The following is a 10,257-nucleotide window of genomic DNA, read 5'->3' as shown; positions in this document are numbered from 1 at the left end:
TGGATTGGGAAGGTTACGGTCCGGAGGAGAGAAGTTGGGTTCCTGCTCGGGACATATTGGATCACTCTCTTATCGAGGAATTCAATCGACAGGTAAAGGGGTCTGGGAACGCCAGGCGGCGTTCCTAAGAGGAGGGGTACTGTCACGGTTTATGAATACATTGTTTCCTTCTGATTCACATGGCTGTGTTGTGTAGTGGTGTCTGTGTGTGTGGGTGTGATTGGCACTTACCTCCAGCGCACCTGATGATCATCATTCGCTCCAGCTGCAGCTCATCAACTCACCTATATATACTCATTCAGTTCTCGTGTTCTTTGTCAGATCGTTCCGGATGTCTAGCTGTTGGTGAGGTCTCGTGCTGTGTGTTCCTGTCTTCCGTGTTCCTGCTCTCGTGTTCGTGATCGTGTTTGGATTTGGATTTGGATATCACTCGGGAGTTTCACTGTCTTCACGCTGGCCACCTCAACTGCCTGTGTCACCCGCTCAGCTGCTCGCATTATTCATTTCACTCTGTTTTCAATAAAACTCTTAACTTGCATTTGCTTCCTCTCATGTTTCGTAACATGTCCATCCCTTTATGACCACCATGTCCCCATCCTCTGATGGCTACTTCCAGCAGGATAATCCACCATGTCACAAAGCTCGAATCATTTCAAATTGGTCTCTTGAACATGACAATGTGTTCACTGTATTAATATGGCCCCCACATTCACCAGATCTCAACCCAATAGAGCATCTTTGGGATGTGTTGGAACGGGAGCTTCGTGACCTGGATGTGCATCCCACAAATCTCCATCAACTGCGAGATGCTATCCTATAAATATGGGCCAACATTTCTAAAGAATGCTTTCAGCACCTTGTTAAATCAATGCCACGTAGAATTAAGGCAGTTCTAAAGGCGAAAGGGGGTCAAACACAGTATTAGTATGGTGTTCCTAATAATCCTTTAGGTGAGTGTACATGTAGCTCATATAATATTGTACCCCAGTTTGTGCTGAATGCAGTGTTATAAGACTTTTGTCATTATTGTGTTTTAAAGCAACTGAAAAAAGACCAAATGTAAGAGCATGTCAGAACCTCTGCCAGTGTCCCAAATGGGTCGGACCCCAGAGGGTTAAGCTTTGGCAGCAAATAAGGTGACTATAAATTGTAAAAACTGGCCAAACTGGCTAGTGATTTTACATCGTTACCACAATAACTGGAAATGATTTTCATAATTTCATAAGGACTATTCATAGACGATTTATTGTTACATCTATGACTTAGATTTAAAAAATACTAGATCCTTTCCTTTTAGAGACCGTTCGTATATAGTCATGCCTAAGTTTGGCCGAACCTGAGCCAGATTTGCTCCCCCACGTGTGGGTGGAGTCTTCATTCCCTGAGCTCAATGCCTGCCTCAGCAGAGCGTCTGTGGACTTACATTGATTTTGACCTTATCGTCTTCCATAGCCACTTCTCAGCCTTAGAGGGATGCATACGTCGTAAGCCTGATGTGACGACCCTGAGCCCCCAAAATTGGCTTTCTTGGGAATGGAACCATGGTTTCTTCCATAATACTAAAGACAAAGCATCTGCGTGTGACCTTGATCATGAGAAATGGGTTGATCAATGAGAAAAGAGGTCCGGTCCTTCCTCAGGGAAGCACACTTTCCCTGGTGTTTAGCTGATGGGACATTTTTGTCCTTTTGGCCTTTCATAACCAATCCCAAGCCTGAAAGAGATGCGTCTGTAATTCATGTCATGCGGTCACAGACCGCACCTAACTCTGGGCCTTTAGACAGAAATCTGACATTTTTCCATATTCTTAGGGCACGAAGACATGCGTGTGTAACCCTGAACATGTGAAAAAGGCCAACACTGGCCTTTTTGAGAAAGGAACCATGCTTTCTTCCATAATACTAAATGCACAAAGCATCTGCATGTGACCTTGATCATGAGAAACAGGTTGGCCCTCAAGGAACCCCATGGTTAAAGGATGGATTCTATATGAGCAGGAGACAACTGTGCCTGTTGTCATTGCAATCCAAACTATGCCCAGAAAATAGGTCCTCTGTACTGGAGAAGCACATTTTTCCTGGCGTTTAGCTGATTTGACATTTTTGCCTTTTTGGCCTTCCATAGTTGATCCTCAGCTTAAGAGAGATGCGTCTGTCATTAATATCATGCGGAGACAGACCCCAACCTACCTCGGGCCTTGAGACAGAAACCCGAAATCTTTCCATATTCTAGAGTGCGAAGACATGTGCGTGTAACCCTGAACATGCAAAAAGGGTTGCCCCTCAAGAAAAACCCGTTTTTAAGCCACCACTTGGTGTGCGATCGATCTAGCTTCATCTCGTTCACTTCTGAAAAATGGACGTGACAAGAGCTGGAGACAATTAATTAAAAATTAACCAATAGTCAATATAGTATGCAAGTAGTATGCAAATGTTCTGAAGACGCAATGGCCCCAGGGCAGCATTTACACATTTTGTAAATGTGTGAAGGGATAGAGATCCATTGACACAAACCAGCCCTCGGATCTGATTTGTGACATAATGTGAGTGACTGTCAACATCATGAATGGTTTTGTATAGCTTTTGAATTAAAGGGATTCCACTTCCTGCTCTAACATTAGGGATGTAACCAGGGGCGTCATGCACCAAATTTTTTTAAGGGGTCACAGTGTGCACAGCTTACAGAAATGTGTGCATTCATAGTGATGGTCGTTTTCGAAGCACTGCTTCATGAGGCTTCGAAACATTTACGAATCTTTTGTTTCGAATCAGTGGTTCGAGGCATATTTCATCCCAAGTCACGTGATTTTAGCAAACGAGGCTTCGTTACGTCATAACTGTTTCAAAACGTTTTGAAAATCCGATGGTTCACCACTAGGGGGAGTTGATCACAAATGACCAGTGTCTAATATGTTTAGGTGAACTTGGGTCAGTTTTATTATACAAGTTCATAAAACATTTATCCGATCTGGCTAATAACACTACCATTTTGTCTACTTTTTGTTTATAGACAGATTTAATGACAAAAATGTGCATAATTAAAAGGGTAGTTAGTTTTAATGATTTGTTTGGCCCAAATAAAACTAAAACACATAATACACTTTTAACTATGTCTTAATTTAGTTTTAAAAAAATTACATTTTATTCTAACATATTTTCATAAAAATCTTCCTATTTTTGTAAAAAAAAGTGTAAAATGTTTGGACATATCTGCTTTTACACTATTTTGACCAGCAGGGGTCGCCAGCGTGTGTGGTGTTTCGAACTGCTTTGAAAAACTGAATCAATTTTCGAAGCAATTCGTTCAATTGATTCGAAGCTTCGAAAAGCTTTGTTTCTCCCATCACTATGCATACACGGACATCACGCAATCTGTGCAGTTTAAATAACAGTATAAAAATCTCAAGTTCACATTACATTATTTTACATGCATTTATGAGCAAAACCTCTTCAAGACGCTTTTTGAAGGTCAGTGTAATTTATATAACTGTGATTTGTTTAATCCACATTGTTTTCGTGCTGTTCTGGTCCGTGTAATGACACATATAGACACAAAACACAATTATAGACACAAAAAGCCCATGGCACATTATAAAATCTGTTTCTCTGAAGTTTTACGATAAAATAAAGAATTCACTCAGTGATTGACAGCATGAAGCAGTCGATCGTGTTTCCCTTCAACAGTTTAAGCATAAGATTTAGATTTATAGATGAATCTATTTCTCTGAATATTATTAAGATAGATGAGGACTCATTTGCTGGGCAGAGAGTGAATGAACGCAGTCTTCTGGCAACAGTGTGTTAATATTTCATTGCTTTCTATTAAATTGCTCAAAGTCATGACTGTTTCAAACACACTTGGCGTCACATTCGTGATTTTATTGTAAAATTACACTTTTTCGCGTCAATCCACGACCATTTAAACCATAAACAATGCACTGTCACTTTAATTGAGCGTGAGCAGCGCAGCAAAAATAGAGCCGACGCCGAAACAATAGCAGCACTGCTGCTTCAGCGACGCTCCTGCCACGCGAGCACGCGCTGCTCACGCGTGCGGTGTACATGCTTTAACTTGTTAACATGGGCGCCGAAAAAAACACGCGCCGCTTACGCGCTGCTCACGCATGCGGTGTGAAACCGGCGTAAGGCTCATGTTCGAGGTGGAAGTGACCGCAATGCTTGCTTCCAAACCCTCCCAAGGCAGAGTCTCCACGGTCAAAGTACACTACACCACCTCAGCAGATGCAGGTCTTGAACCGCGAGAGACGCGGTCATTGTCTTGGCTCACCCTCTTATTAAAGGACGAACAGCAGGAGCGGAGCACTTTGAAAGATAAGTTATCATAATGAACACACGCGCCCTCAAGCGCAGCGGGCTCAACTCCTAAACATGCCACACACGTGTCGTGTGAATCCTCCCCCGTGATAAAGCGGGTACAAGGAGGAACGCACCGTCGAGCTTTCTAATTTCTTATTTGCTTTAATTTCAGCCACACATTTAAACTACTCTGTCACACAGTTAAGCTATTCAAACACTCTTGGTACACACACACACTAGGGCTGGGCCGGTTTGGATTTTTTCTTACCGCGGTCGGTAATCAACAAATTCCCGCGGTTTTGCGGTTTATTGGCAAGACAACGAGTTAAATAACATGCATGACTTATTTATGTTCAATAAACAACATGTGCAAATTACTTAAGGAACGTGTAAAGTGAATATTATTTCCTTTCACGTTTCTTCAATTTCAACATTCAACAACTTGAACAATTAATATTATCAGTTAAAAAAAATGTTAAAGCATTGTGCGTGTCCACACTTACGTGCCTACAGCCATTTCGCCACTTTTCTATCATGAATGGCCTGTAAATGACGCAAATTATTGCTGCCTTGACGGTCTGGTAAAATAACCATTTGTATGAGAAATCACTTTTACTGCATATGTGTCCGTGCTTGAGTATAGCTTGGAAGCTGCACGGAGACGCGTGTGTGCACAAAATGACACGGTCTGTCTCGCATTCCGGGCATTCCGCGTCTGTCTCGCACGCGCCCGTCTCCCGCGCGCACGGGCAGTCCTCGTCTGTCTCGCGTGCTCGGGACCGCTTCCGTCCTACACACTTACCATAAACATCTGTCTTTTTTCACAAACGGAGAAAGAAGACGCAAAAGCAAAACTTTTTGAAATGTGTCCTGCTGTAGAAATGACCACTGTGGTAGGCTAGATGAAAAAGAGACGATCTAACTGGATATTAATCCTCGGACTGATCGCGTGCTCTTTATGTTGCGTGACAATTTAATAATGTATGAAACCTGATTCTGTTGTTGATCTGTTGCGGCTGTTTGCATGTTCAAATTAAATAAAATGTTTGTATTGCTTTTACCGAGGCACAGACAACGTCACCTGTATTTCTACTCAATGACAATTTAATATTAAAATCATATCAGTTAACTGTTAATGTTCTGTTAACAAGCTGCGGTTGTTTAAAAGCTGCGTGTATAACATCCCCATATATACACACAATTGCAGGCCAATGTTTCAAATTTTTTTTTTTTGCGGTTATGACGGTGAGGAGCTCAGATCCGCGGCATGGGTCACGTGACCGCGGTATGGCGGTAATCCGGTTACCGTCCCAGGCCTAACACACACACACACACACACACACACACACACACACGGATAGCCTCTAAGGCTATAAAAGATAAAGTGTGTGTTTCTTTATGCCATATGTATGCTCTCTGGCTTCCGTCTACGACATCACGCCCAACCATTGGTCGAATTTGATATACATACTCAGACACTCAAACTGTAGGCGTTCCCTATAGGCATTCCCCCTATAGGGCTGACACTTCCACTGACGCGCCAGTCCTGAGGTACTGCTTAGATGTGTGTGTTAACAGCAGCTCATTGAATGCAGCTGGACACAGCTTAACAATTAGCACAACAAAAGCCTAAATGACGCCATGGAAACTCGTATCGAAACTATGATCTAATCGCTACACAATTTAAGTGCAAAACTAATAATGTGCATCAAAAATGAGCAGCAAAAATAAGCTTCTTGCCTAGAGGTGACAGAGTACACAACAGAAGCTAAAAACACAACAAAAGCTAATGCTAACATACAGCAGTCAGTCAATGAGTATATTAACTAAACAAACAAGCAAGTTATTCTAAGATAACATCAGGTAAAAGTCAAGGCAACAGAAAAACAAGCTAAACTTGGGTATAGGGCAGACTTACTAACTACTGTGGTGACTTGATGACTAATTGGTTGCCCCTGTTTCCAAAGTAATATGTTTTAATCTCTTAAACTTTGCCACCCCCCGTTGACCCACCGGTGGGTCCAATATTACATTATCACATTTAGGTTCTCAGCTCATTCACTTTTTTTGTCAGAAGCAAGGAGACTGGAAGCGATCCACACATAGAAGTGAACATACACATCACAAACATGTATTAAACTTATAAAACCTTTGACATTCACACCTGGTAATTCACATAAATTAACAAACATGACTGAAATAGACTAGCAGATCCGAAAAATAAAGAGTTACCGCCTGGTGGGCCATAAAACAGGGAACATAAGATCATAAATCAGTAATTTGACATTTTGACACAAAGCATATTGCAAAAGAATTGTAGCAGAATACTGTAACTTAGCATAGCATGCTAAGTACATGTGGTAAAATACTTGATTTTATGTTTTTTTTATTTACAGTCTCCAAAAATAAATTTCAAAGAATTTCCCCCAAAAACCAGGATATTTCTGCTGACAGCCGTTCATTCAGAAGCATCGTGCTGCTGGGTAAAACTGGTACTGGGAAGAGTGCTGCTGGAAACACAATACTCGGAAAAAATGCATTCAAATCTAAGAGGGGAACAGTCTGTGTAACTCGTGAATGTTCAAAGGTACAAGCTACTGTGTCAGGCAGGGACGTATTAATAGTTGATACTCCTGGATTCTGTGACACAGGCATGGGAAATGAAAAGATAACGGTGCTTATTTTTCCAGCCCTGGACCACATGCTTTTCTTATTGTTTTTAGAATAACTGACAGATTCAGTGAGCAGGAACAGGAGATTCCTCAGAAAATTGAGAGTATATTCGGTGAGGAAGTGTTAAAATATTCCATCATTCTCTTCACTCATGAAGATCAGTTAGATGGAGAGCCCATAGAGGAACTCATTGAGGAAAGCAGTGCATTACAAAATCTAATTAAACAATGTGGAGGCAGATATCATGTCTTTAACAACAAAGATCAGAACAGAGAGCAGGTCAATGATCTACTGCAGATGATTGACAAAATGTTAGGGCAGAATGGAGGAGGGCCTTACAGTAATGAGATGTTTGAAGATGCTTTGAAATTGGGACAAGAAGACCCAAATAATGGACTTATGCAGTTTTTATTGAAGTATAAGAAGTATATTTATATTGGAGCTATTGCAGCTGGTTTGCTACTTGGTGGTGTAGTTGGAGGATATGTAGTTTGTAAAGGTGGAGCTGCTGTTAGTGTATCTGTAGCTGGTGCAGCTGCAGCTGCCAGCATTGGAACTATTAGTGGAGCTGCTATTGGTGGAATTTCTTGTGCAGTTGCTGGTGGCGTTCCAGCAAAATTATTGAAGGAGCTATTGGTGGAGGTGTTGTTGGTGCAGGTGTGTTTGGTGGAGCTGCTGTTGGTGCAGCTCTTAGTGGAATTGTTGGTAATGCTGTCATTGCTGGAGCTGTTGGTGGTGGAGCTGCTGCTGGAGCTGCCATTGGTGGAACTGTTAGTAGAACTGTTGATGGAGCTATTAGTTGTGGAGTTGCAGTTGGTACAGCTGTTGTTAATGGAGCTATAGATGTAGCTACCATCAGTAAAACTGTTAAAAAATAGTGGTGCATCTGCTAAAGCTATTCTGTGTAGCTCTTACTAAAGCTGTTGAAAAGGTTGTTAGTGGTAATTAAGTTTCTAAAACAAGTCTGTTATCACTGTAATTGCTAGAAGACATAAGTAAAAATATTCTTAACGTGTGTCTTACAGAGCTCCTTTCACTCACCACTGAGATTCACACTTACGATAAATGCACGTTTAACTTTCATATTATATTAAGATAAATCAGTCAGAAACACTACAAAAAACTATTTTAATTCAAATAAAAATACTTATATCATAATTTTTGTTTGTTGTTAAAGTAGTCACTGCATCTTAATGTTCAAAAATACTTTTGAATAAAGTTTTTACATTTAGAGCAAGAAAACATGTAATATATTTTTTTCAGTGTGTTTTTATAAATGCATGCTGTTTTTAATAAATGCACAAACCATTGAAAATATAGCGTAAGATAAATCTTCATAAGGTTGCAAAACCTTATTTTATTTTAGAAATGTAAAAAATATACTGATATCTTAAAGTTGATTTTATGTTAATGATTCTGATGCAGTCACTAGATGTTCATAGAGTAAAGCTTCTGACAAAAGTTTAATCTTTGGGTCTTTTGGGGTATTTTCCACAGCAAATTCTTAACTAGTTACTGATTAAAGCACATGGCATGTCCTTGTTCTTCCCATATGTATTTATGTCAACACAAAAAAAGAGCACCCATATGTATTTATGTCAACACAGTTTCATCTTTACTAGATCTGTTATGACCTAGCTTCTTTCTCTCTCTTTCTCTACATTCTTTTACACATACACACACATTCACCCACGCATTAGCCGCTCTCATTACCCACAGCCGCAGCTGTTTCCACTCTCTCCTCTCTCCACCTGTGTCTCATCTCCTCTCATTAGCTTTGGCTTTATCTACCCTGCTCTGCCTTTGTCTTATTGTCAGATTGTTAATTCGGTGTGTACGTGTTGCACAAGCTGAGCTGTTACGCCAAAGATACCGTTCTCTGTCCTGTCCTGTCGTGTCGTGTCGTGTCGTGTCCTGTCTAAGTATCTTGTCATCAGTACTGTCTGCTATTTCATTGGAATTACCCTGCATCCTTTATCGTGTGCAATTTCAGAACTCTGGCGAGTGTGGTGCTTAAGAGGTACCTGTGAGGGGTGTTCGTCTGCCTCCTGCCTCGCCTTCACCTTGACCGGCTGCCCTGTGAACCCTTGCTGCCACTTCTGTTTTTGCTCTGCCACAGAGGACCTTTAAGTTGACCCTTTGCCAGCCATCTGGATATTTTTCTGTTTTTCTGAGTTTGTGTTGATGCCGTTATTTTGCCTGTGGCCAGCTTCATTAAACTGAGAACATTTATCTGCTATTTCCTGCATTTGAGTCCTTCATTTCCACAACAGAACAATCTGACCAGTTATGGACTCAGCGGGTAGCAGCCCTTTCCAAGCAGCCGGTCCGTTCCAGGCAGCCGTCGAGCAGCAGGGCGCCCTTCTAGGACGACACGAGGAGGACATCACCGCTGCCAGACATGCGGTTGAGACGCTCGCTGCCCAGATGTCTGACCTCTCGCAGCAGGTCCATCATATCCGCCAGCCGCGGGTCTCTTCTCCAGACACTCATGTTCCGCCGGAGCCGCGGATTAACAACCCTCCGGTCTATTCGGGTGAGCCCACTCAGTGCCGTGCCTTCCTGACCCAGTGTGAGGTGGTTTTCTCCCTTCAGCCGGTGACTTATGCCAGAGAACAGGCGAGGGTCGCTTACGTCATCTCTCTCCTCGCTGGCCGCGCCCGTGAATGGGGTACGGCCAACTGGCAGGCGGATTCGCATTGCGTCCTCAGCTTCGCACAGTTCAAGGAGGAGATGATCCGGGTCTTTGACCGTTCTGCTCACGGCGCCGAGGCTTCGCGTCAGTTATCCGTCCTTCGTCAGGGCAGGAGCTCGGTTCCAGATTTCTCCATAGAGTTTCGCACTCTCTCTACTACCTGTGGCTGGAATGAGCCAGCTCTCATCGCCCGTTTCCTGGAGGGTCTAAATCCGGAGATCAGGGAGGAGATTTTCATTAGGGAGGTCCCCGCTTCGCTTGATGACCTCATTGCCCTTGCTATTCGGGTCGAGAAGCGATTTGAGTTGCGACGCAGAGCCCGTCGCTTGGATACGTCTTTCCCCTCCACTTCCTCTGTCGTGGCTGTTCCCGTAACTGCTGGTGCTGAGCCCGAGCCCATGCAGTTGGGAGGTCTACGCATCTCTCCTAAGGAGCGAGAGAGAAGGATCGCGAACCGGTTGTGCATGTACTGTGCCGCTGCTAATCACTTTGTTTCTACGTGCCCAGTAAAAGCCAGCGCTCGTCGGTAGGCGGAGGGTTACTGGCGAGCGCCATCACACGGAGAATCCCTTC

The 10,257-nt window shown here is 42.7% G+C and overlaps 1 pseudogene; it reads left to right on the top strand.

Moving 5' to 3' along the window:
- The first annotated feature begins 6,190 nt into the window (after nt 1-6,190).
- Nucleotides 6,191-8,291, top strand: LOC135749364 (GTPase IMAP family member 7-like; annotated as a pseudogene).
- Nucleotides 8,292-10,257: the final 1,966 nt, after the last annotated feature.

The sequence above is a fragment of the Paramisgurnus dabryanus genome, chromosome 16 (genome assembly GCF_030506205.2).
Source record: "Paramisgurnus dabryanus chromosome 16, PD_genome_1.1, whole genome shotgun sequence".
In the NCBI taxonomy this organism is placed as follows: Eukaryota; Metazoa; Chordata; class Actinopteri; order Cypriniformes; family Cobitidae; genus Paramisgurnus; species Paramisgurnus dabryanus.
Note: the sequence above shows the minus strand (reverse complement) of the source record. Positions and strands in the feature narration are given on the sequence as shown.